This window comes from Triticum aestivum, chromosome 3B, assembly GCF_018294505.1.
Source record: "Triticum aestivum cultivar Chinese Spring chromosome 3B, IWGSC CS RefSeq v2.1, whole genome shotgun sequence".
NCBI classification, from domain to species: domain Eukaryota; kingdom Viridiplantae; phylum Streptophyta; class Magnoliopsida; order Poales; family Poaceae; genus Triticum; species Triticum aestivum.
In genome coordinates, this window is record NC_057801.1 from 216885277 (window position 1) to 216912469 (window position 27193).

The following is a 27193-nucleotide window of genomic DNA, read 5'->3' on the forward strand; positions in this document are numbered from 1 at the left end:
AGCTCAAGGACCCTCGGAGAGAGTTGGAGATTTCGTTATTCTAATATTTTAGTTCTCTCAAATTTTGAAAAGAGGATCATTTGATTTATTTATTTTATCTTCAATTATTTTCCAGTGTCAACAATAATGAGAGAGGGAATAATATGACTTTCCCAAATTTAGGAAAAATGAAGATTTAACAAATAAATCCATTTTGGTTTTTGCCGAAGTTTTATTTGCGTTTTATTTGCCTTAGGGAAAAATGCGTGTTTTCAAAAAATTGCATTTTAGGCCCCGAGTAAAGTTCATTTTGTTCGACTCATTTTTAGGAGTCGGGGAAAGTTTACTTTATTAATTTTGGAGTTCGTTTAGATTTTTTTTATTTTTTTTCTCTGCGTGCGAGACCGTTTAAAAAAAACTGCAGCGCCTTGGGCCAAAGGCCCAAGCCGCTAGCCGCCGGCCGGCCAAGGCCACAAGGCCACCGCGCGCGCACGCACCAAGGGGGCCAGGGAGCCACTCCTTTCTCCTTGTCCTAGTAGGACTCTTTTCCTACTTCGTTTATTTCGTATCTAATCCTAGATCTATTCCTAATCCTAATCTATTTCTTGTCCCCTACCCCAAGCGAAACCCTCCCCTCCCCAATATAAATACCCAAGCCCCCCCCCCCCCTTTAAACCATCAAACCAACACCTCTCCTCTCCTCTCCTCCGCCCCTCACCGCGCCACCCCTCACCAACGCAACACCCAACGTCGCCGCCGCCACCCAACGCCGCTGCTGCGCCCCACATGCCGCCGCCGCCTTACGCCGCCGCCGGAGCCCCTCGCTCTTCGAGGTACTAGCCCCGCGCCGCGTCACCTTTTCTTTTCTCGGATCGTTTTCTTCTAATCGTTCCGATTCTTTTCTTCTCTAAACCGTTCCGGTTTTCTAGATCGGTTTTTCGTTCGGTTTTCTTCTCCGAAACCCTAGATCGGATTCGTTTTCTTTTTCGATTTAGTTGCCTTTGGACCGTTCGCCGGACCGTTCGTCTTAACGAACGTGATCACCGGATCGCCTCGGTTAATGAACATCTGTTCGTTTAACCGTTCGTCGTTCTCTTTTCTCGTCGGATTTATTCTGTGATTCTTCCGATCGTGATTTCAGATCCGATCTTCTTTCTAGTCTATCTTTCCACTCGTTTGTCGGAATCAGGTGATTCAAACGCCTGGAGTTTCGTCTCGAAACCGCCGTTCCGACTAACCAACTTAAACTAAGTTTTGTTACTGTAAAAATTTGACCTAGTTTCAACTTGCTAGAACCGAGTTGTTTTCTTTCGTCGTTTGACTTTCGTTGTTTTTTTGATTCTTTTCTTTTGCCACCAGGGTTCTTAAGTTGAACTTTCTGGTTGGATCTTTTATTCGAGATTTTGCATGTGCACTAGATGAGTACTTATTGTATGCTTGTTGTTTGTCTGCGATAGATCACCCGGAGTGCGCCGCTTGTTACTTCGAGTCTCTAGGTTTCGCGGATCGTCAGCAAGGCAAGTAACACTTTGATCATACCTTTTCTACCGCCCATGTTTTATTGCATTAGATCAATCCTCTCACATTGCATGATTAGGATCTAATTAAATTGTGGGATGGGAAGTAGATGAGGTAGTACCTATTACCTGTATTATTATGAAACCTTTGGGAGCTATTTCTACATTTGCTTATTATGCCATGCTATGCTAGTAGACGTGGATTGGGTGAGTGAAATCCATGACAGATGTGAGTTGTTAATTTTAATGGTTTATCTAAGGTGGCAACTTAAACACACATCTGGGTGGATTGAGGCACCTGATGTCTATCAGGACTTGCCTGTTTTTTTTTCGGACCGCCACCCAGGCTCAAAGGGATCATAAGATCATTCATGCTAGTAACTTCCGTGTGCAGCCACAAGCCATTATGGGCTCTGGCATAGTTGATTAAGTCGTGCGAACCCTTATAGGGGTAGACTAGCAGATGTAGGGGTATAGGTGGTACGGTCTACTCCATCGTAAGGTGCTAGCGCTTCTGAAAGACTATGTCTCGGTCATCCGTTTTCTCAAACACCATGTAGTGCGAGAAACCAAATGGAGGCGATCGAGTCTTGTGGGGAAAAGTGCGCAAACCTCTGCAGAGTGTATAAACTAATCATGATTAGCCGTGTCCCCGGTTATGGACAACTCGAGTATCTAGTACTTGAATATCTTTGTGAATCTCAACATGTTACTTCTAATTAATATTGTTGGGTTTTAAATGAGTACTTTTAATTGGGATTGAGAATGCTGTCAACCATTCTCAATGTTTAACAACCACCATGATAGTTAAACAAATTTATTCCTTTGCAGTAGGGAAAAACTGGCTTTATGCAAAACTGTAACCATAGAGCTTTCCACCAGCCATATATGCATGTAGTATAGCCTACTCTTTCATTATTCTCTATGTGTTACATTGCCAGCATATTCCATGTGCTGACCCGTTTTCGGGCTGCAACTTTTCATGTTGCAGATTTTTCAGACAACGATTAAGGTGCCGTTTTAGGTCGTGGTTCTATACTCAGTGATGCCGTTGGAGTTGATGGACTCACTTATCTTCCAAGTCTTCCGATGTTATCGTTATTAGATGGCCTTAAGCCATGATTATTGTAATAAGTTCTTTTGAGCCATCGATGTAATAAGAGTGTGATTGCAACTCTGCTATAAATCCTCGATGTACTGTGTGGTGTCAGCATTACTGATCCAGGGATGACATCGTAGCACAGTAGACGTGATCCATTCGGGTCAGGTCGCTACAGAGATGGTATCAGAGCACACGCTGACTGTAGGACACAACCACTAAGTTAAAGCCATAGATCACTACTCTCTTCCCATTTTCTAACTCCTCATCTTTTCTACTCTTTTAGGATGACGGACGCCAAGATTAAGTACGCTCAACCGGATGAAGGCACACCTTTTGGATTTCACTTGAAGGAAGTCACAAAGTACCTGAATATTGGACTACCAAGCTTCACCGGGACTTTCAACGCCACTCTGCCTGAAGAGGAGCGCTGGAACATTCAAGCCCATGTTCCGGGAAGGACATTCGCCCCAATCACCAAGCCTATAGATAGTGTTTTCAGTGCACCAACTTGGAGTCTGGGAAAGAGCATGGCAGCTCATATCACCATAGGACGCATTGGAGAAGTTTATCAAGAAGACCTTAAGAACACTATCTACCAGATTTGCGGATGCCGGAATGAACAATGGGAGATAGTCAGCACCAAGAAGGACAGATCCATTGCAGCTTTCATCCAGGAGTTAAACCAGCACATTCGACGCCAGGAGAACCAGATGTGCAATGATATGATAGAGTTGAAGAATGCAAAGGGAAGGATCATCGAACTTGAAGGAGAGATGAAGACTCTACGCAAGGACTACATGGACGAGATCGTAGCTGTCGTAAGGCACAATAACGATCTTAAGTATGAGATTGAAGAACTCAAGAAGAAATTTGAGCTCAAGAATGAAGACAAGTACGTCGACTGTCCGAGCAACTACATCATCATCGATGACACCGATTCAGATCCAAGCGAGCCCGACTTTGAAGACGAAGCTGGAGCAGACATCATGGAGTCTTCCACTGGTTCAAATTAATAGATGACCCCCACATATTAATAGTATTCCCTCCATGTAAACATCATAGTACACGCACTTTTGCGATAGTTAGACCGTTGTAAGCCCTTTGTTTGAATTGAATGAAGTGATTTTGTGTGCATTTGTTTCATGAGCATTCGGGTAGTGTTTTCTCTCTAGACCCCACTCTATTCTTAATTTCTCGTCTTTTCTAAAACCCTTCAGATGCCTCCGAGACGCAACCCCGAGTTTGTTTTTCCGCCAGAGATCACCCAGTTGATTCAGCAGCAAAATACTTTGATTCAGACATTGGTACAGAACCAAGCCAACAACAACAACAACCCACCACCACCACCACCTGGGGATCACTTGACTCATTTCCTTAGGCTGCATCCACCGGTGTATTCTAGTAGCACCGAGCCGATTGTAGCAGATGATTGGCTCCGCAAGATAGGAAGGGAGTTGACCACTTCAGGATGCACAGATGGTGAGAAGGTGAAGTTTGCTGCACATCAGCTTAACGAACCCGCAGCAGCATGGTGGGAGAATTTCACAGCCACTTACCCTGTAGACACTGTCACATGGGATCAGTTTCAGCAAGCTTTCCGCACTGCCCATGTTTCAGCAGGAGCTATGGCCATGAAGAAGCGTGAGTTCCGCAACTTACGCCAAGGAGGAAGGACTGTTGGCCAGTATGTGGATGATTTTAGTAAGTTAGCACGTTATGCCCCAGATGACGTTGCTACAGACGCAGCTAAGCAAGAGAAGTTTCTGGAAGGAATGAATGATGAGTTAAGCCTGCAGTTGATGGTAGCAAGATTCAATAACTACCAGGAGTTGGTAGACCGCGCCCTCATGATTGAAGGAAAGCAGCAGCAAATTGAGGATCGCAAGAGGAAGTATGGGCAGGGGAAGTTTAACTCTGGAGCCCAGCAGAAGCCCCGTTATACCCCTAAACAGGGAGTGCAGTTTCAGCATACCCATGGGGGAAGTAGTTCGCACAACCATAATGGCCACAAAAATGGTAATGGGAATGGAGGAAGTAGTGGACAGAACCGCAGCACACCAACAACCCCATCCAAGAAGGATTTGAGCCACGTCACTTGTTTCAAGTGTTCCAAGACCGGACATTATGCAAATGAATGTCCCGAAGGCCAGAATGGAAATGGCAATGGAAGCTCTGGGAAGAAGCCGAACCCTTTCAACAGGGGACAGGTGAACCACATTGATGTGGAGGAGGTTGAAGATCAGCCCGATGCAGTAATCGGTAAGTTTTTGGTTAAGTCATTTACTGCACTAGTTCTTTTCGATACTGGTGCATCACATTCATACATATCAAGGGGATTTGTGGATAAGTACAAATTACCAACCCAAGCCCTTAGGTCACCCATGCTAGTAACCTCACCCGGAGCAGAATACATGGCTAGTATATGGTGTGATCGACTGCCATTACGGATTGGTAACTATGTTTTTCCCTCAGACCTAATAGTTCTGGAAACTCAAGGATTGGATGTGATATTAGGCATGGATTGGTTACCGAAGTATGAAGGGAACATTGAGTGTGCTAGTAAGTCAATTTTGCTTACCACACCAGAAGGAAGAAGGATCAAGTATGTATCCCGGCATGTGCCAAACAGGACACAAGTAAACTGCCTAACAGGAGTTGTGCAAGAAGAGGTACCAGTGGTAAGGGATTTCCCTGATGTATTTCCGGAAGAGTTGCCAGGAATGCCACCGGATAGGGACATTGAGTTTTTGATTGAGTTATTGCCAGGTACAGGCCCAATATCGAAACGACCGTACCGAATGCCAGCAAAGGATTTGGTGGAAATTAAGAATCAGATTAAGGAGCTGTTGGATAAAGGTTATATACGCCCAAGTTCTTCGCCTTGGGGGTCACCCGTACTATTAGTGGAGAAAAAGGATGGATCGTTAAGGATGGTTGTTGATTATCGTGGATTGAATGCAGTAACAATCAAGAACAAGTACCCACTACCAATGATAAATGATCTGTTTGACCGTTTGCAAGGAGCTAAAGTGTTTTCCAAGATCGATTTGCGATCAGGGTACCATCAGCTGAAGATTCGAGAGCAGGACATACCTAAGACAGCGTTCACCACAAGATATGGATTGTATGAGTACACCGTTATGTCATTTGGAGTGACAAACGCACCGGCCTATTTCATGAACCTGATGAACAAAGTGTTTATGGAGTTTTTTGGATAAGTTCGTCGTGGTGTTCATTGATGATATTTTGGTTTTCTCGAAAAATGAAGAAGAGCATAAGGAACATTTGCGATTGGTTTTGGAGAAACTAAGGGAACATCAGTTATATGCCAAGTTCAGCAAATGTGAGTTTTGGCTAAAGGAAGTTGGATTTCTTGGACACGTTATATCTGGAGAAGGTATAGCAGTTGACCCCACAAAGGTTGAGACCGTAACCAATTGGGAGGCACCAACGATAGTTGGAGAGATCCGGAGTTTTCTTGGACTCGCAGGATACTACCGAAGATTCATTGAGAATTTCTCAAGGATTGCAAAGCCTATGACGGAGTTGTTGAAGAAGGATACCAAGTACATATGGACTGAGGACTGTGAGGCAAGTTTTCAGGAGTTGAAGAAAAGATTGGTTACCTCACCAGTGCTAATTTTGCCAGATCAGACCAAGGATTATGAGGTGTATTGCGACGCTTCACGTCGAGGACTTGGAGCAGTGCTTATGTAGGAAGGAAGAGTTGTTTCGTATGTTTCACGACAACTGAAACCTCATGAATTAAATTATGCCACACATGATTTGGAGTTAGCAGCCGTAGTGCATGCATTGAAGACATGGAGACATTTCCTCATTGGAAATCATTGTGAGGTATACACGGATCACAAGAGTTTGAAGTACATTTTCACGCAGAAGGAGTTAAACCTTAGACAGAGGAGATGGTTGGAGCTTATCAAGGATTATGATATGAGATTACATTATCATCCCGGAAAGGCTAATGTAGTAGCTGACGCATTAAGCCGCAAGAGCCATGTCAATACGCTATTGACGGAAGAAATACCAAAGGAGTTAGCAGAAGACCTTCGTGAGCTATGTTTGGAAATAGTTCCGAGAGGCTATGTAGCAGCATTGGAGATTCAGTCAACATTGATGGATAAAATCAGAGAGGCTCAAAAATCCGACAAGGAAATTGCTGCTATAAAAGAGAGAATGAGCAAAGGAAAAGCAAAGGGATTTCGTGAGGATGAGCACGATACCCTATGGTTTGAGGACCGTGTTTACGTGCCGAATGACCCGGAGATCAGGAAGTTGATTCTGCAAGAGGCACATGATTCACCCTACTCGATTCACCCAGGAAATACCAAGATGTATTTGGATTTGAAAGAAATGTTCTGGTGGACCAGAATGAAGAAGGATATTGCAGAGTATGTAGCAGTTTGTGATGTATGCCAAAGGGTGAAGGCAGAACATCAGAAGCCAGCAGGATTGTTGCAGCCATTGCCGATACCCGAATGGAAGTGGGATAAACTAGGCATGGATTTCATCACAGGTTTTCCAAAGACTCGTTCAGGCTATGATTCGATTTGGGTTATAGTCGACGGCTTGACGAAGGTTGCGCATTTCATTCCAGTTAAGACTACCTATAGCAGCGCTAAGTTGGCAAAGATATACATGACCAGAATTGTGTGTTTGCACGGAGTTCCGAGGAGTATCGTATCAGATAGAGGAACTCAATTTACCTCAAAGTTTTGGAATCGGTTGCATGAAACGTTAGGAACCAGGCTAGAGTTCAGCACAACTTTCCACCCACAGACAGATGGACAGACTAAGAGAGTCAATCAGATTTTGGAGGATATGTTGAGAGCTTGTGCCCTAGATTATGGATCTAGTTGGGACGATAACTTGCCGTATGCACAGTTTTCTTATAACAACAGTTACCAAACCAGTTTGAAGATCGCACCTTTCGAAGCTTTATACAGAAGGAGGTGTAGGACACCGTTATCATGGAACGAAGTTGGAGACCGTCAGTTGTTTGGACCAGATTTGATTAAGGAGTCTGAACAGAAGGTTAAGTTGATTCGTGATAGGCTCAAGGTAGCCCAGTCCAGACAGAAAAGCTATGCGGATTCAAAACGCAAGGCGATAGAATATGAAGTTGGAGACAAAGTTTATCTTAGAGTATCCCCACTTCGAGGAGTTAAGCGATTTGGAGTTAAAGGAAAGTTAGCACCACGTTTCGTTGGACCTTATAGGATCTTGCAACGCATGGGAGAAGTCGCTTATAAGTTGGAATTACCAGAGGGACTGTCAGGAGTTCATGATGTATTCCATGTTTCCCAGCTGAAGAAATGTCACGCCGAGATGGCGGAAGTACCGCTAAGAGATACAGTGCCACTTGAAGCAATTCAGTTGAAGGATGATTTAACATATGAGGAGAAGCCAGTCAGGATTCTCGAATATGCCAGCAGAGTTACTCGCAGCAAGGTTATCAAGTTTTGCAAGGTTCAATGGAGCCACCACACTGAGGATGAAGCCACCTGGGAAAGAGAAGAAGATTTGCTCAAGGACCACCCTCACCTATTTTCTAGCCAACCCGAATCTCGAGGGCGAGATTCATCTTAAGGGGGGTAGGTTTGTAACATCCCAAATTTTCAATTTGGAATGTTATACATTAGATCATCATGCATATCATATTTTTCTTGCATTTTGTTGATCCTAGAAATTTCACGTAGCTCAAGGACCCTCGGAGAGAGTTGGAGATTTCGTTATTCTCATATTTGAGTTCTCTCAAATTTTGAAAAGAGGATCATTTGATTTATTTATTTTATCTTCAATTATTTTCCAGTGTCAACAATAATGAGAGAGGGAATAATATGACTTTCCCAAATTTAGGAAAAATGAAGATTTAATAAATAAATCCATTTTGGTTTTTGCCGGAGTTTTATTTGCGTTTTATTTGCCTTAGGGAAAAATGCGTGTTTTTAAAAAATTGCATTTTAGGCCCCGAGTAAAGTTCATTTTGTTCGACTCATTTTTAGGAGTCGGGGAAAGTTTACTTTATTAATTTTGGAGTTCGTTTAGATTTTTTTATTTTTTTTCTCTGCGCGCGAGACCGTTTTAAAAAAAAACTGCAGCGCCTTGGGCCAAAGGCCCAAGCTGCTAGCCGCCGGCCGGCCAAGGCCACAAGGCCACCGCGCGCGCACGCACCAAGGGGGCCAGGGAGCCACTCCTTTTTCCTTGTCCTAGTAGGACTCTTTTCCTACTTCGTTTATTCCGTATCTAATCCTAGATCTATTCCTAATCCTAATCTATTTCTTGTCCCCTACCCCAAGCAAAACCCTCCCCTCCCCAATATAAATACCCAAGCACCCCCCCCCCTCTAAACCATCAAACCAACACCTCTCCTCTCCTCTCCTCTCCTCCGCCCCTCACCGCGCCACCCCTCACCACCGCGCCACCCAACGCCGCCGCCGCCACCCGCCGCCGCCGCGCCCCACATGCCGCCGCCGCCTTACGCCGCCGCCGGAGCCCCTCGCTCTTCGAGGTACTAGCCCCGCGCCGCGTCACCTTTTCTTTTCTCGGATCGTTTTCTTCTAATCGTTCCGATTCTTTTCTTCTCTAAACCGTTCCGGTTTTCTAGATCGGTTTTTCGTTCGGTTTTCTTCTCCGAAACCCTAGATCGGATTCGTTTTCTTTTCCGATTTAGTTGCCTTTGGACCGTTCGCCGGACCGTTCGTCTTAACGAACGTGATCACCTGATCACCTCGGTTAATGAACGTCTGTTCGTTTAACCGTTCGTCGTTCTCTTTTCTCGTCGGATTTATTCCGCGATTCTTCCGATCGTGATTTCAGATCCGATCTTCTTTCTAGTCTATCTTTCCACTCGTTTGTCGGAATCAGGAGATTCAAATGCCTGGAGTTTCGCCTCGAAACCGCCGTTCCGACTAACCAACTTAAACTAAGTTTTGTTACTGTAAATATTTGACCTAGTTTCAACTTGCTAGAACCGAGTTGTTTTCTTTCGTCGTTTGACTTTCGTTGTTTTTTTGATTCGTTTCTTTTGCCACCAGGGTTCTTAAGTTGAACTTTCTGGTTGGATCTTTTATTCGAGATTTTACCTGTGCATTATATGAGTACTTATTGTATGCTTGTTGTTTGTCTGCGATAGATCACCCGGAGTGCGCCGCTTGTTACTTTGAGTCTCTAGGTTTCGCGGATCGTCAGCAAGGCAAGTAACACTTTGATCATACCTTTTCTACCGCCCATGTTTTATTGCATTAGATCAATCCTCTCACATTGCATGATTAGGATCTAATTAAATTGTGGGATGGGAAGTAGATGAGGTAGTACCTATTACCTGTATTATTATGAAACCTTTGGGAGCTATTTCTACGTTTGCTTATTATGCCATGCTATGCTAGTAGACGTGGATTGGGTGAGTGAAATCCATGACAGATGTGAGTTGTTAATTTTAATGGTTTATCTAAGGTGGCAACTTAAACACACATCTGGGTGGATTGAGGCACCTGATGTCTATCAGGACTTTCCTGTTTTTTTCGGACCGCCACCCAGGCTCAAAGGGATCATAAGATCATTCATGCTAGTAACTTCCGTGTGCAGACACAAGCCATTATGGGCTCTGGCATAGTTGATTAAGTCGTGCGAACTCTTATAGGGGTAGACCAGCAGATGTAGGGGTATAGGTGGTACGGTCTACTCCATCGTAAGGTGCTAGCGCTTTTGAAAGACTATGTCTCGGTCATCCGTTTTCTCAAACACCATGTAGTGCGAGAAACCAAACGGAGGCGATCGAGTCTTGTGGGGAAAAGTGCACAAACCTCTGCAGAGTGTATAAACTAATCATGATTAGCCGTGTCCCCGGTTATGGACAACTTGAGTATCTAGTACTTGAATATCTTTGTGAATCTCAACATGTTACTTCTAATTAATATTGTTGGGTTTTAAATGAGTACTTTTAATTGGGATTGAGAATGCTGTCAACCATTCTCAATGTTTAACAACCACCATGATAGTTAAACAAATTTATTCCTTTGCAGTAGGGAAAAACTGGCTTTATGCAAAACTGTAACCATAGAGCTTTCCACCAGCCATATATGCATGTAGTATAGCCTACTCTTTCATTATTCTCTATGTGTTACATTGCCAGCATATTCCATGTGCTGACCTGTTTTCGGGCTGCAACTTTTCATGTTGCAGACTTTTCAGACGACGATTAAGGTGCCGTTTTAGGTCGTGGTTCTATACTCAGTGATGCCGTTGGAGTTGATGGACTCACTTATCTTCCAAGTCTTCCGCTGTTATCGTTATTAGATGGCCTTAAGCCATGATTATTGCAATAAGTTCTTTTGAGCCATCGATGTAATAAGAGTGTGATTGCAACTCTGCTATAAATCCTCGATTTACTGTGTGGTGTCAGCATTACTGATCTAGGGATGACATCGTAGCACAGTAGACGTGATCCATTCGGGTCAGGTCGCTACAGAAGGCCATTCACAGGGCCTCACAGGAGCGTCTCTTGGTGGTTCCTCGTCAGCATCACGTATTGCAAGTCTAGGACCTTGCTTCCTTGAAGAACCACCTTGGAACATCCTCCTGAACATATTGTTTCCTCTGAAAAATTTCTGAAATTTTTAGTAACTTCAAATAAAAGTGAACCAACTTCAATAAAATTGATAGCAACCACTCCCACAAGTGCCTAGAGCCTATATAAAGCATTAGAACTACTTGGAACCATATAAATTTGACATGCAAGCTCAAGAACATGGTCACCTATGCAGCACAAATTTGCAATGAATAAAGCTCTAGAACAAAAACTAATTGGACCAATGGAGGAGTCACATACCAAGGAACAATCTCCCCAAGCAGTTTTGCGAGAGGTGCTTTGAGCAAGGAGATCGAAAATCACAGCAACGGGGGCTGGAACTCGTGCTTGAGTTGGTTTTTCGTGTTTGTGTGAGGCAGAGGAAGAAGATGGGTGCAGGGATAAGTGGAGGAGGGCCACCGTGGGCCCACGAGGCAAGGGGGCGCACCCAGGGGGTGGCCAGGTGGCAGCTCCCCCCGTGGTAATTTTTGCACAGTAAATTCTCAAATATTCTCGAAAAAATCATATTAAATTGGCATGGCATTCTGAGGGCTTTTATTTTCGGGATATTTTTATATTGCACGAATAAGTCAGGAGACAGACAAAAAAATACTATTTTACTTTATTTCTACTAAATAACAGAAAATATAAAGAGGGTACAGAAGGTTGCGCTTCTAGTTTCATCCATCTCGTGATCATCAAAATGAACCCACTAACAAGGTTGATCAGGTCTTGTTAACAAACTCATTTCGAATAATCACGGAACCGGAGAAATTTCGAATAACACTAAGTTACCTCAATGGGGATATGAAAATCCCCAATAATAAGAATATCATACTTTTTCTTGACAGTAGGGAGAGGAAATTCAAAACCTCCAAATATAATCGATGGAATTTTTCTAATAGAATTGACACTATAAACTTGAGGTTGTTTTCTCGGAAAGTGTACCGTGTGCTCACTGCCATTAACATGAAAAGCGACATTGCCTTTGTTGCAATCAATAACAACCCCTGCAGTATTAAGGAAAGGTCTTCCAAGAATAATAGACATACTATCATCCTCGGGAATATCAAGAATAACAAATTCCATTAAAATAGTAACGTTCGCAACTACAACAGGCACATCCTCACAAATACCGACAGGTATAGCAGTTGATTTATCAGCCATTTGCAAAGATATTTTAGTAGGTGTCAACTTATTCAAGTCAAGTATACGATATAAAGAGAGAGGCATAACACTAACACCGGCTCCAAGATCACATAAAGAAGTTTTAACATAATTTCTCTTAATGGAGCATGGTATAGTAGGTACTCCTGGATCTCCAAGTTTCTTTGGTATTCCACCCTTAAAAGTATAACTAGCAAGCATGATGGAAATTTCAGCTTCAGGTATCTTTCTTTTATTAGTAATGATATCCTTCATATACTTAGCATAAGGATTTGTTCTGAGCACATCAGTTAATCGCATACGCAAAAAGATGGGTCTAATCATTTCAGCAAAGCGCTCAAAATCCTCATCATCCTTTTTCTTGGATGGTTTTGGAGGAAAAGGCATGGGTTTTTGAACCCATGGTTCCCTTTCTTTAACATGTTTCCTAGCAACGAAGTCTCTTTTATCATAACGTTGATTCTTTGATTGTGGGTTATCAAGATCAACAGCAGGTTCAACTTCTACATCATTATCATTACTAGGTTGAGCGTCAACATGAACATTATCATTAACATTATCACTAGGTTCATGTTCATCACCTGATTGTGTTTCAGCATCAGAAACAGAGATATCATTCGGATTCTTAGGTGGTTCAGCAATAGGTTCACTAGAAGTTTGCAAAGTCCTATCATTTTTCTTTTTCATCCTCTTAGAAGAACTAGGTACATCAATATTATTTCTCTGAGAATCTTGCTCGATTCTCTTAGGGTGGCCTTCAGGATACAAAGGTTCCTGAGTCATTCTACCAGTTCTAGTAGCCACTCTAACAGCATAATCATTTTTCTTACTATTTATTTCATCAAGCACTTCTTTCTGAGCTTGAAGTACTTGTTCTACTTGAGTGGTAACCATAGAGGCATGTTTGCTAACAAGTTTAAGTTCACCTCTAATATCAGCCATATAATCACCCAAGCGTTTAATCATAAAGGTATTCTATTTTAGTTGTCTACCAAAATAAGCATTAAAGTCATCTTGCTTAAACATAAAGTCATCAAACTCATTCAAGCACTGACTAGCAATTTTAGTAGGAGGGACTTCAGCTTTATCATATCTATAGAGAGAATTTACCTTTACTACCTGTGTCGGGATATCGGGAGGTTCTTCAGTAAATAAGTAATTGAGATCATATACTTCTTCAACAGGCGGTAAATTAAGACCATGTATTTCTTCAATAGGAGGTAAATTCTTAACATCTTTAGCTTTAACACCTTTTTCTTTCATAGATTTCTTTGCCTCTTGCATATCTTCGGGACTGAGAAATAGAACACCTCTCTTCTTCGAAGTTGGCTTAGGAATAGGCTCAGTAATTGGATCTGGTACTGGCTCAGGAGTTGGCTTAGGAGGTGCCCAATTATTTCCATTTGTCAACATATTATTCAATAGAATTTCAGCTTCATTCGGTGTTCTTTCCCTGAAAAGAGAACCAGCACAACTATCCAGGTAATCTCTGGAAGCATCAATTAGTCCATTATAAAAGATATCAAGTATTTCGGGTTTCTTCAGAGGATGATCAGGCAAAGCATTAAGTAACTTGAGAAGCCTCCCCCAAGCTTGTGGGAGACTCTCTTCTTCAATTTGCACAAAGTTGTATATTTCCCTCAAAGCAGCTTGTTTCTTATGAGCAGGGAAATACTTAGCAGAGAAGTAATAAATCATATCCTGGGGACTTTGCGCACAACCAGGATCAAAAGAATTAAACCATATCTTAGCATCGATCACCCTTTAATGAGAAAGGAAATATTTTGAGTAAATAAAGGTAGCGTGATCTCTCATTATTAGTAAACAGGGTGGCTATATCATTTAACTTAGTAAGATGTGCCACAACAGTTTCAAATTCATACCTATAAAAAGGATCAGATTCAACAAAAGTAATTATATCTGGATCAATAGAAAAATCATAATAATCCTTATCGGGAACACAAATAGGTGAATTCGCAAAAGCAGGGTCGGGTCTCATTTTATCTTTAAAAGATTCTTTACTACATTTAACTAGTAACCTCTTTAGTTCATATCTATCCTGGCAAGCAAAATAGCTGCAGAAGATTCAGCATCAAAAAGATAACCTTTAGGAATAGCAGGCATATTCTCATCATCACTATCATCATCGTATTCAGGTTCAATAATTTCTCTTTCTCTAGACCTAGCAATTTGCTCATCAAGAAATTCACCAAGGGGCACAGTAGTATCAAGCATAGAAGTAGTTTCATCATAAGTATCATGCATAGCAGAAGTGGCATCATCAATAACATGCGACATATCAGAATTCATAGCAGTAGCAGGTTTAGGTGTCGCAAGCTTACTTATAACAGAAGGAGAATCTAGTGCAAGGCTAGATGGCAGTTCCTTACCTCCCCTCGTAGTTGAGGGCAAAATAGTAGTTCGATCATCTTTCAAGTTCTTCATAGTGTCCAGAAGATATAAATCCCAAGTGACTCAAAGAATAGAGCTATGCTCCCCAGCAACGGCGCCAGAAAAAGGTCTTGATAACCCACAAGTATAGGGGATCGCAATAGTTTTCGAGGTAGAGTATTCAACCCAAATTTATTGATTCGACACAAGGGGAGCCAAAGAATATTCTCAAGTATTAGTAGCTGAGTTGTCAATTCAACCACACCTGGAAACTTAGTATCTACAGCAAAGTGTTTAGTAGCAAAGTAATATGATAGTGGTGGTAGCGGTAACAAAAGTAAAGACAGCAAAAGTAATGTTTTTGGTATTTTGTAGTGATTGTAATAGTAGCAACGGAAAAGTAAATAAGTGAGAACCAATATATGGAAAACTCGTAGGCACCGGATTAGCGATGGATAATTATGCCGGATGTGGTTCATCATGTAACAGTCATAACATAGGGTGACACAGAACTAGCTCCAGTTCATCAATGTAATGTAGGCATGTATTCCGTATATAATCATACGTGCTTATGGAAAAGAACTTGCATGACATCTTTTGTCCTACCCTCCCGTGGCAGCGGGGTCCTATTGGAAACTAAGGGATATTAAGGCCTCCTTTTAATAGAGAACCGGAATAAAGCATTAGCACATAGTGAATACATGAACTCCTCAAACTATGGTCGTCACCGGGAGTGGTCCCGATTATTGTCACTTCGGGGTTGCCGGGTCATAAAACATAGTAGGTGACTATAGACTTGCAAGATAGGATCAAGAACACACATATATTGATGAAAACATAATAGGTTCAGATCTGAAATCATGGCACTCGGGCCCTAGTGACAAGCATTAAGCATAGCAAAGTCATAGCAACATCAATCTCAGAACATAATGGATACTAGGGATCAAACCCTAACAAAACTAACTCGATTACATGATAAATCTCATCCAACCCATCACCGTCCAGCAAGCCTACGATAGAATTACTCACGCACGGCGGTGAGCATCATGAAATTGGTGATGGGGGATGGTTGATGATGATGACGGTGACGAATTCCCCTCTCCGGAGCCCCGAACGGACTCCAGATCAGCCCTCCCGAGAGAGATTAGGGCTTGGCGGCGGCTCCGTATCGTAAAACGCGATGATTTCTTCTCTCTGATTTTTTTCTCCCCGAAATCCAATATATGGAGTTGGAGTTGGCGTCGGAGGGCCACCAGGGGGCCAATGAGGTAGGGGGCGTGCCCAGGGGGCGCGCCCCCACCCTCGAGGACAGGGTGTGGGCCCCCTGGTCTTCATCTTTGGCAAGGATTTTTTATTGTTTTTTCTAAGGTGTTCCGTGGAGTTTCAGGTCATTCCGGGAACGTTTATTTTCTGCACATAAAACAACAACATGGCAATTCTGCTGAAAACAGCGTCAGTCCGGGTTAGTTCCATTCAAATCATACAAGTTAGAGTCCAAAACAAGGGCAAAAGTGTTGGAAAAGTAGATACGACGGAGACGTATCATGGCCGGGTGTGATGCCGCGGAGGCCTCACCGCCCCCTACTACTCCCACCACTGGCCAGGCCATCCCTCTATTCACCCACACCCCTGTTATTCTACCGCCGACGGCAACCTCACACCGCAGCCGAACGAGTGAACCCTCATACTCCTCTACGCGTGGGCATCCACTGTCACGTCTTCCCCGGCTCCGCGTCGTCCCCTTCCTAGGCCTCGCCGTCGTCCACCACCCTGGTGCTCTCGGCGTGGCGTGGTCAATGTGGTCAAGGAATGGCTTCCATTGGATGTGGACTGTATGTGGAGAGGCTGACAGCTGGGTCCAAGGCCGCAGCTAGGAAGTGCCTCCTTATTACGCGCAAAATAACTATTCCTCCACCTGACAACGGGGACCCACCGGATGGGCCACCTTATTTCGTGAAAAAAACGTTTCCCCCTGTCTGCTGGGACCCACCAGCTACATCTTCGCATGCAAGGAAGTGCGTCCGAAAAAAACAATTTACCTCCCTAACTGCTGGGACCCACCAGCTACATCTTCGCACGCAAGGAAGTGCGTCCGGGCAAAAAAAATGATTCGCCCCCTGACTGCTATGACCCACCAGCTACATCTTCGCACGCAAGGAAGTGCCTGACAGTCGGGACCCACCTGGTCGAAGCGTACGTAGTGTTGTCATTCTGGTCGCGAACGTAAACATACATATATACTGGTCGATGTACAGGCGCGCACGTGTCGTAGTAGAGGCACGCACGTAGCATGTACACGTACGTACAACAGCGAGGGTGCAAGAAAGAAAATACAGCCACGTACATACATACGGGTAGGTTCTTGAACGCCTACTCGCGCATACGTACATGGCTGGGTCGGAACGGAGAAACAGCGTCGTCGTCGTGTTCATAGGGAGCCAACCGGCTGGGTCGGAACGGAATACATGGTCATGTTCATCGGGAGGGCTTGGATGGAACAGGCGATGGAAACGAGGCTTGGCGTACCGCACAACAGAGGAAACAGCCTTGTGTTCGACCGGCCATGTTTGAAACGGGATCCTGTTGATTGGGAGGGGCCTGGCGTACCACAAAACGGAGGAAACGGACCTCCTATGGTCGAAACGGGGGTCCTGTTGATCGGGAGGGGTGTGGCGTACCGCAAAACGGAGGAAATGGACCTCCTACGGTCGAAACGGGGGTCCTGTTGATCGGGAGGGGTGTGGCGTACCGCAAAACGGACGAAACAGACTTGTGTTGGAGCGCTACGATCGAAATGGGGGTCCTATTCATTGGGGGGGTTGTGGCGTACCGCAAAACGGGACTCCACGGGATACTGTTCATCTCCACCGTCGACCTCCTCCAGCCTCCACGGGCCGGGCTCCTGTTCATCCAGCCTCCACCGCGTTCTACTCCACCGGCTACTGTTCAACCACCCCTCCACGGGCACCCCACCACCGTCTACTATTCATCCAGCCCTCCACACCACGGGGTCCTGTTCAACCACCCTCCATGGCCACCCCTCCACCGTCTACTGTTCTTCCAGCCCTCCACACCACGGGGTCTTGTTCATCCAGAGGCAACGCCACCGCTCACTGTTCATCCAACCCCCCCCCCCCCGCAACACTCACTATTCATCCAATCGATCGGCTTCAGTTAGCAGCAGTAGCGAAGAAATCGCTCGATCAGGTTCAGTTAACAGCCATCGATCGATCGCTCGGGTTCAGTAACGCGTAGCCTGCAGTGCAATCGCTTGGGTTCAGTTAGAGCCCAATGCCTCGCTTGGGTTCAGTTAGAGCCAACGCCTCGCACATGTACGAGAGAAACGCGCATCGCTTGGCCCCCGACCTCCCACCGTAACCGGCAACTCCCCAAAATTTTCCTCCCCCTCGCTTCTACCACGGTTTTTTCCATCATGGACGGCCCAAAGAATGTCATGCAACTACGTCTCCAGCCCGCCCAGGACGAAAAGCCCATTTTCTGTCATGATTTTTTGTCATAGAAGTAGGAGCCCACCACATCTATGATGATACCGGGTTTTTTCACAATTATCGTCATAGAAGTGTCATATGTATGACAGGAAAAAAATTCGTTCGGCCCAAAATGTCACGGATGTGTCTTTTTTTTGTAGTGCACCCCCTAGAAGAAGAGGACCCATGTGCCCCGGCAGGGCCTGTCGGGGCTCCTGGAGGCCAGATCGCCCTACCGACTGCTCCACCATGACCCACGTCATGGATCAGTGCGGTGTCAAGACACATGATGATTAAGTGGCAGCCATTCGCCACATGGCGGCTGCTTCCTACCAAGTGAACCCACAAATGAAACCCGTCCAGTGACGTGTCCAGCGAGCAGGCGTGGAGCTGGCAATTTAGCCCAGCAAGCCATGTCGGGCGACCAACGACGTGACACTAAGCGGTGCATTAAGTGCACGCTGTCAGCCTGCAGAGTTAGGTATGATAGCATTGTTTGCTATCATATCCGTGTATAATGACTTATTTGCCATTGTGGTAACCCCTTGATCTATAAAAGGAGGCCCATGGCAATGATTCAAGGGGTTAGAAGTTTAGATCATTCACACCCCCGTACGTGTGTAGTCGCCGCTGCCCCGAAACAACCCCTGTCGGGCAAGTGTATGATGCACCACTACCACCTTTTCCCATCAATCCACCAAAGCATGAGTAGGGTTTTAAGCCTCGGAGCGGCCCAAACCTGGGTAAAACTGCATGTGTGATCGCTGCCACGCTGTGTTGCATTGGTCTACTCTTTGTGCAACGTGACTCCCCCCTGCCGACCCAGCAAGGGGCCATCTTGGTCCCATAGGTGGCCGTGGTTTCCCATGACAACAACATGTGGGGTGCAAAATTTACTCCACAAGGAAAGGTATGACCAAGTCAGTCGTTGGTGCAGCTATAACAAACGAGGTCAATATCGGCCTTCATCCACATGATCGTGCTTAGTTATGTTGTGATGATTATATTGTTGTATTGTTTTGAATAAATGTTTAATTCAAGCCATTGTATTGCTCTCTTTTCCTGTTAAGATAATGAAAATGATTATAGTTGTAAGCGTATGTTTAATCAACTAGTACCACTAATATATTCATCACACTTTTTCTATATTTATGCAGATAGAGATGGTGCTTTACTTGTGGTTCAGAGGAACATTGGGAAAACAAGTGCCCAAACAAGTACAAGAAGCCAGGACAGGACTCCAAGTCTATCAATGTCACTCTAAGCAACAATGAAGGGGCATCTGGGTATGGTAATCTGGTTACCGTACTTTCAGTTTGTTAGTCCACTGATTGGTGGGTTGACACTGGGGCCAATATTCATGTGTGTGTTGATGTGTCTTTGTTGTCTTGCGGCAAATAAATACGAAATCCACAGGGATGCTCAGCCTAATTTTAGTGGAACTGCAAAAAATGTTCAGATGGTTCGTGTCCTCCATAATACTTCATCATGCACAATACATTGAATGGTTCTCTAATCATTCGTCGTCACCTTGAGCCACTGGACTATCAGATGACAAACTGATGACAACCCCTGCCTGTTCCACAATCATAGGCATTACATATTTTGAATGGGAAAAACTTGTCAAAGTTTAATCATTCATGTTAGCAAGAAGACATTAGTTTAATATATTGGAATTGCGAAACCTTGTCAAATTTTGCTCATTGATGTTAGCCAGAAGACATGCATTTGATATTTTTGAGTGGGACGCCCTTTGCTGTGAGCAGCATCGATCGTTTGTTCCTATTCCTGTCTTCATTTCAGAAGTAAATATTTACTTTGCTGAGATGCATAGTCACATGAATGTTGACTTATGTAGGGTATTTTAAGAGTTTGTTCTGAATGTTTTCTATGTAATGCCAGGCCTTGTGAGTTTGATTGCAAAGTTGAGCTTGAAATGATGTGGTATGTGGCATCACGAGCTGTTCACCGTGCCTCCTGAGAATAATGCTTCATATTGTTTTGCATGTTGATCTAATGCCTGTGATTTGCATGTTAAGAAGATCATCCTCTTTTATTGTTTTTGTGCTTAAGAAGTTCATTGTCTTATGTTTCATTCATGGCCTATGCTACAACTCGGGTAGGTTAGAGGTGAAACCATATGATCTTCCGACCAACTCATCATCATAGGTCATGATTGGGCGAAGCGCTTGGTTGGTCGATTTCGACTAGTAAAATATGCACTGGTCTCTCAAATTACACGTGTAACTCGCCAGTTTCCGTTACAGACCTCGGGCCCTCAGTTTTATTACGCCTGTATTTTATGCGTTGTTTCCAATGACAAGTAAATTACACTTGTATCTTAATATAGGTGTGTAAAAATCCAGAGCTCCCAAGCGCGGCCTTACCATTTCATGTTGTCTCAATTTCTGATGATCCTTGCTTCCTGAATGAGCAGCGGGCGCTGTATTAGACCATCTGTAAGGCCTGCGAGGCCCTCTCCATCGTCCTTCGAGTTTTTGCGCTCGCCGTGGCGCCGAGCATTGTCAACATGGTCAACGAACATGAGGAATCAGGAGACGACTTTATTTGGAGAGGATGATAGTAGGGACCCACTAGGGCCATAGCCATATGTATACAAGTTCCTCATTATATACAACTATAATTTTTTTTGCTTCCTCCTGGTTTCCTGATATCACAGTCCCACACCATCGTCAACCTATATAGTCAATAAACAAGAGAATTGCACAAGGAGCGGCTAGTAGTTGGCGCCCAGTAGCTCGAGCAGTATTTGTTTTTTAGGTGTAAGCGGAGTTTTTCTTGAGCGATGTTTTTGTTGTTGTTCAGACGAGTAGGGTATCAACTAGGCGGGCTGTGGCCCGTCTACCCCAGGCTATTATTTTATGTTAACCAAATATCCACCCTAGATTTATTTTTTCAAGGTGAAAATGGCTAGCCCAGCTATACTTTTTTTGTGTAATACCCAATCCAGGTCAGCTTGTTATTCTCCGCCCCGCTAGGCTGTAAATCTTTTGTATGAGGGATGCATTAGGCCTAACAAGAAAATGGGCTTTAAGAAATAATAAATCGGATGTAATTATAAAAATTGGGCTGTAAATATAAAAAAATGCACCAAACAGATAATTAGTTTCAAAAATATTATTGTTTGAATTTGCAAATTTTAATTTCATTACTTATTGCACGCACAATATTTCTTTAGTTTTTTACCTAATACAAATTCATTTTGAAATTATATTTAATCTGACTCAAAATTTCGGGATAAAAATATTTTGGATCCCATCCAAATGTGGGATTTTTGGTTGAATTCTGTTTTGTGAGGTTGGTTGAAATTATTAATCGTTGTCCTGGCTAGAAAATGGGTTGTAATTTTAACAGACTATAAATGGGTTGTAGTAAATTCCATTAGAATTCAAAAATGGGTTGTACATTATTACATATCGCAAATGGGCTATATGTTCTCTGCCACAGATGTGATGCTCACTTGTGGGCCTACTATTTTTTTGAGAATTATAGTTAGTGACGTGTACAAAAGGCTTTGTAAACTTATAGTCAAGACACGATTCTAGCAGCAGTGGCTGTTGGATGTCCATCCAACAGTTGTAGTGCTTCTTCAATCTCGGATATTCTAGCTTCAGCCGCCCAAACCACGGCCGGTGGTACCGCCTGCTACCACCTCTCGTGGCCGGTTGTGCTGGCACGCAGGCTTCACCGGCCCACCCTACTCCCGAACGTCGTCCAGGCCATTCCTCTACTCACCAACACCTCATGTTCTTCTCCAGTGACGGCAGACTCACACCGCAGTCGAGCCAGTGAACCCTCGTACTCCCCTCCGCGTGGGCATCCACTGTTGTGTCTTTGCCAGCTTTAGGTCATTCCCTTCATAATACTCGCCATCATTCAATGTGTTGGTTCTCTCGATGCGGAGTGGTCAACTTTGTCAACAAACGAAAGACATCGGATGAGGCATGTACGTGGATTGGCTGACAATAGGGACCCACATGGCCCATGCCGCATGCAGCAAGTGCCCCCATATTATGCAAAAACAAATAATTTCTTCCCATGAAAGGTTTGACCCACCAACTACATCTTCGCACGCAAGGAAGTGCTTCCTTTATTACGCGAAAATAAAAAGTTTCCCCTCCCTGACAGCTGGGACCAACCAGCTTTATTATGATCCTTTTCATGAAAATATAGATTGTACCGAAGATGCTAAATTGTCTTGTTTTTATTCTAACTCAAAGAAGAAGAAAAAACCAGAAAACATCATCGCACGCAAGGAAGTGCCACCATATTATGCGAAAAACAAAATTGATTCCCCCTGCTAGCTGGGACCCACCAGATTTGGAGGCTGGCTTGTGGGCCTACTAAGTTAACGCGTATGCAGGGCTTTGTCAACTTAGTCAATAAATGATTCTAGTTGCACTTCAACCTCTGGTCTTGTTGCTCCAGCCGCCCAAACATGCGCCCGTCGTACCGCCTGCTCCAGCCTCCAGTGGTCGGAAGTGCTGTCGCGAGGCCTCACCGCCCGACCAAACTACTACTGGACAGGCCTTCCCTCTACTCACCCACACCCCCTATTATTCTCCGGAGACGGCAGCCTATAACCGCAGCCGAAGCAGTCAACCCTCGTACTCCCCTCCATGTGGGCATCCACTGTTGTGTATTCCTCGGCTCCAGGTCGTTCAATTCCTAGGTCACGCCATCGTCCACCACCTTGGTGCTCTCGGGCGGTACGCCGTGGTCAACGCGGCCAATGAATGACAGCCATTAGAAGAGGATTGTAAGTGGAGAGGCTAACAGCTGGGTCCATGGCCGCACGCAAGGAAGTGCCTCCTTATTACACGCAAAATAATGATTCCTCCATGTGACACTTTGGACCTACCGGAAGGGCCTCTGTATTTCGCGAAAAAAATGTTCCCCCCTGACAGCTGGACCCACCGGCTTTATCTTGGCACGGAAGGAACTACCTTCTTACCCTCTGACAGCTGGGACCCACCAGGTTGAAGCGAAGGTAGCGTTATCTGTCTGGCCGCGAACGTGTACGTACATAATGGTCGATCGGTGTATCTTCAGCGATGTACCATGGCCGAGTAAGGAGCAGCACGTGTTGAAGTAGAGGCGCTGACGTAGCATGTCACGCAGTCCCGTCTATATCGTGTACACGTACGTACGACCATCCCGCAAGATAGTAAATACGGCTACATATGTACTTACGTGCGGGGTCTCTAACGCATACATCAACTAATCATGTTCATCAGGGCTAACCAAATGGGTCGGAACGGAGAAACTATGCATATTCATAGGGACGCAATGAAATGCATCATGTTCATCAGGAGGCAACGGAATACGTCATGTTCAACGGCAGCCAACCGGCTTGGACGGAACAGCCGAAACGAGGTCTGGCATACTGCAGAACGGAGGAAATGGGCCTTCTGTTCGACCGCATATGGTCGAAACGGGGTCCTATTCATTGGGAAGGATCTGGCGTACCACAAAATGGAGGAAATAGACTTGTGTTCGATAATGGGGTCCTATTGATCGGGAGGGGTGTGGCGTACCGCAAAACGGAGGAAACGGACTAGTGTTGGAGCGCCTACGGTCAAAACGGGGTCCTGTTGATTGGGAGGGGTGTGGGTACCGCAAAATGGGACTCCACGGGCTATTGTTCATCCACCTTCAACTTCCTCCAGCCTCCACCTGCTACTGTTCATCCACCGTCGACTTCCTCCAGCCTCCACCAGCTACTATTCATCCATGGGGGCCTGTTCATCCAGCCTCCAACGACTACTATTCATCCTGCCCTCCATGGGGTGCTGTTCATCCAGCCTCCACCGACTACTGTTCAACCAGCCCTCCATAGGGTCCTGTTCAACCAGCCCCTCCACGGGGTCATGTTCAACCAGCCCTCCACGTACGGGGTCCCTCCACCGGCTACTGTTCATCCACCCCCATGCCTCCTCGATTAGGATCCTGGTCATCCAGCGGCAACGACCTCTACTACCATGGGATCATGTTCATCCAACCCCCACCGAGAACTGTTCATCAAGAGGCGGCTTCGATTGGCTTCAATTAGCAGCAGTAGCGAAGGAATCACTCGGCTTCAATTAACAGCAAGGGATCGATCGGGGTTCAGTAACGTAGCTAGTGCAATCGCTCGGGTTCACTTAGAGCCCAACGCCTCGCTCAGGTTCAGTTAGAGCGCAACGCCTCGCACGCACGTGCGTACGTGTATGAGAGAAACGCGCAAATCTCCGTCCATTGCTCGGCCCCGACCACCCACCATAACTGGGAACTCCCCGATATTTTCCTCGCCCTTGCTTCTACCATGATTTTTGTCGTCATGGACGGCCCAAAGAATGTCATGTAGGTGCGTCTCCGGCCCGCCCAGGACGAAAAGCCCATTTTCTATCATGATCTTTTGTCATAGAAGTAGGATCCCACCACATCTATGATGATATCGGGTTTTGTCACAATTATTGTCATAGAAGTGTCATAAGCATGACAGAAAAAATTTGTTTGGCCCAAAATATCATGGATGTGTCTTTTCTTGTAGTGTCATGCGGTGTTGTCCCATCGGATTCAGATGTTTCCCTATTTAACGTGAATGCAGTTGTCTCTAATGCATAACCCCAAAACGATAGTGGTAAATCGGTAGGAGACATCATAGATCGCACCATATTTAATAAAGTACGTTACGACGTTCGGACACACCATTACGCTGTGGTGTTCCACGTGGCGTGAGTTGTGAAACTATTCCACATTGTTTCAAATGAAGGCCAAACTCGTAACTCAAATATTCGCCTACACGATCTGATTGTAGAAACTTTATTTTCTTATTACAATGATTCTCCACTTCACTCTGAAATTCTTTAAACTTTTCAATGTTTCAGACTTGTGTTTCATTAAGCAGATATACCAATATCTCCTCAAATCATCTGTGAAGGTAAGAAAATAATGATACTCGCATGTGCCTCAACACTCATTGGACCGCATATATCAGTATGTATTATTTCCAATAAGTCATTGGCTCGCTCCACTATTCTGGAGAACGGAGTTTTAGTCATCTTACACATGAGGCATGGTTCATAAGTATCAAATGATTCATAATCAAGTGATTCCAAAATCCCATCTGCATGGAGTTTCTTCATGCGCTTTACACCAATATGACCTAAACGGCAGTGCCACAAATATGTTGCACCATCATTATCAACTTTGCATCTTTTGTCATCAATATTATGAATATGTGTATCACTACAATCGATATTCAACAAAAATATACCACTCTTCAAGGGAGCATGACCATAAAAGATATTACTCATATAAATAGAACAACCATTATTCTCTGATTTAAATGAATAACCGTCTTGCACTAAACAACATCCAGATATAATGTTCATGCTCAACGCTACCACCAAATAATAATTATTCAGGTCTAAAACTAATCCCAGAGGTAGATGTAGAGGTAGCGTGCCGATGGCGATCACGTCGACCTTGGAACCATTCCCGACGGCATCGTCACCTCGTCCTTAACCAATCTTTGTTTAATCTGTAGCCCCTGTATCGAGTTACAATATGAGCAACCGAACCAGTATCAAATACCCAGGCGCTACTACGAGCATTAGTAAGGTACACATCAATAACATGTATATCAAATATAGCTATGTTCACTTTGCCATCCTTCTTATCCGCCAAATACTTGGAGCAGTTCCGCTTCTAGTGACCAGTCCCTTTGCAGTAGAAGCACTCAGTTTCAGGACTGGTCCAGTTTTGGGCTTCTTCCGGGAGTGGCAACTTGCTTGCCATTCTTCTTGAAGTTCCCCTTCTTTCCCTTGCCCTTTTTCTTGAAACTAGTGGTATTGTTAACCAACAACACTTGATGCTCCTTCTTGATTTCTACGTCCGCAGCTTTGAGCATTGCGAAGAGCTCAGGAATTGTCTTCTCCATCCCTTGCATATTATAGTTCATCATGAAGCCTTTATATCTTGGTGGCAGTGATTGGAGAACTCTGTCGATAACACTATCATCTAGAAGATTAACTCCCAGCTGAGTCAAGTGATTATGATACCCATGCATTTTGAGTATGTGTTCACTGACAGAACTATTCTCCTCCATCTTGCATCTATAGAACTTATTGGAGACTTCATATCTCTCAACTCGGGCATTTGCTTGAAATATTAACTTCAACTCCTGTAACATCTCATATGCTCCATGACGTTCAAAACATCTTTGAAGTCCCGATTCTAAGTCGTAAAGCATGGCACACTGAACTATCGAGTGGTCATCAGATCGAGCTTGCCAGACGTTCAAAACATCAGCATCTGCTCCTGCAGCAAGCCTTTCACCTAGACATAATTCTTATGTGCAACAATGAGGATAATCCTCAAATTACGGACCCATTCCGTGTAGTTGCTACCATCATATTTCAACTTAGCTTTCCCTAGAAACGCATTAAAATTCAGGGGAACGGTAGCATGAGCCATTGATCTCCAACATAGATATGCAAATACTATCAGGACTATGTTCAAGATAAATTAAGTTCAATTAATCAAATTACTTAAGAACTCCCACTTAGAAAGACATCCCTCAAGTCATCCAAATGATACGTGATCAAAATCAACTAACCCATGTTTGATTATCACGTGATATGCGGTAGTCATCAATCGTGAACATCTTGATGTTGATCATATATACTATATGATTCACGTTTGACCTTTCGGTCTCCAGTGTTCCGAGGCCATGTCTGTACTTGCTAGGCTTGTTAAGTTTAACCCAAGTATACCTTATGTGCAAAACTGTCTTGCACCCGTTGTATGTGAACATAGAGTCTATCACAACGATCATCATGTGGTGTCTCCACACGATGAACTGTGGCAACTGTGCATACTTGGGGAGAACACTTTTACCTTGAAATTTAGTTAAGGGATCATCTTATAATGCTACCGCCGTACTAAGCAAAATAAG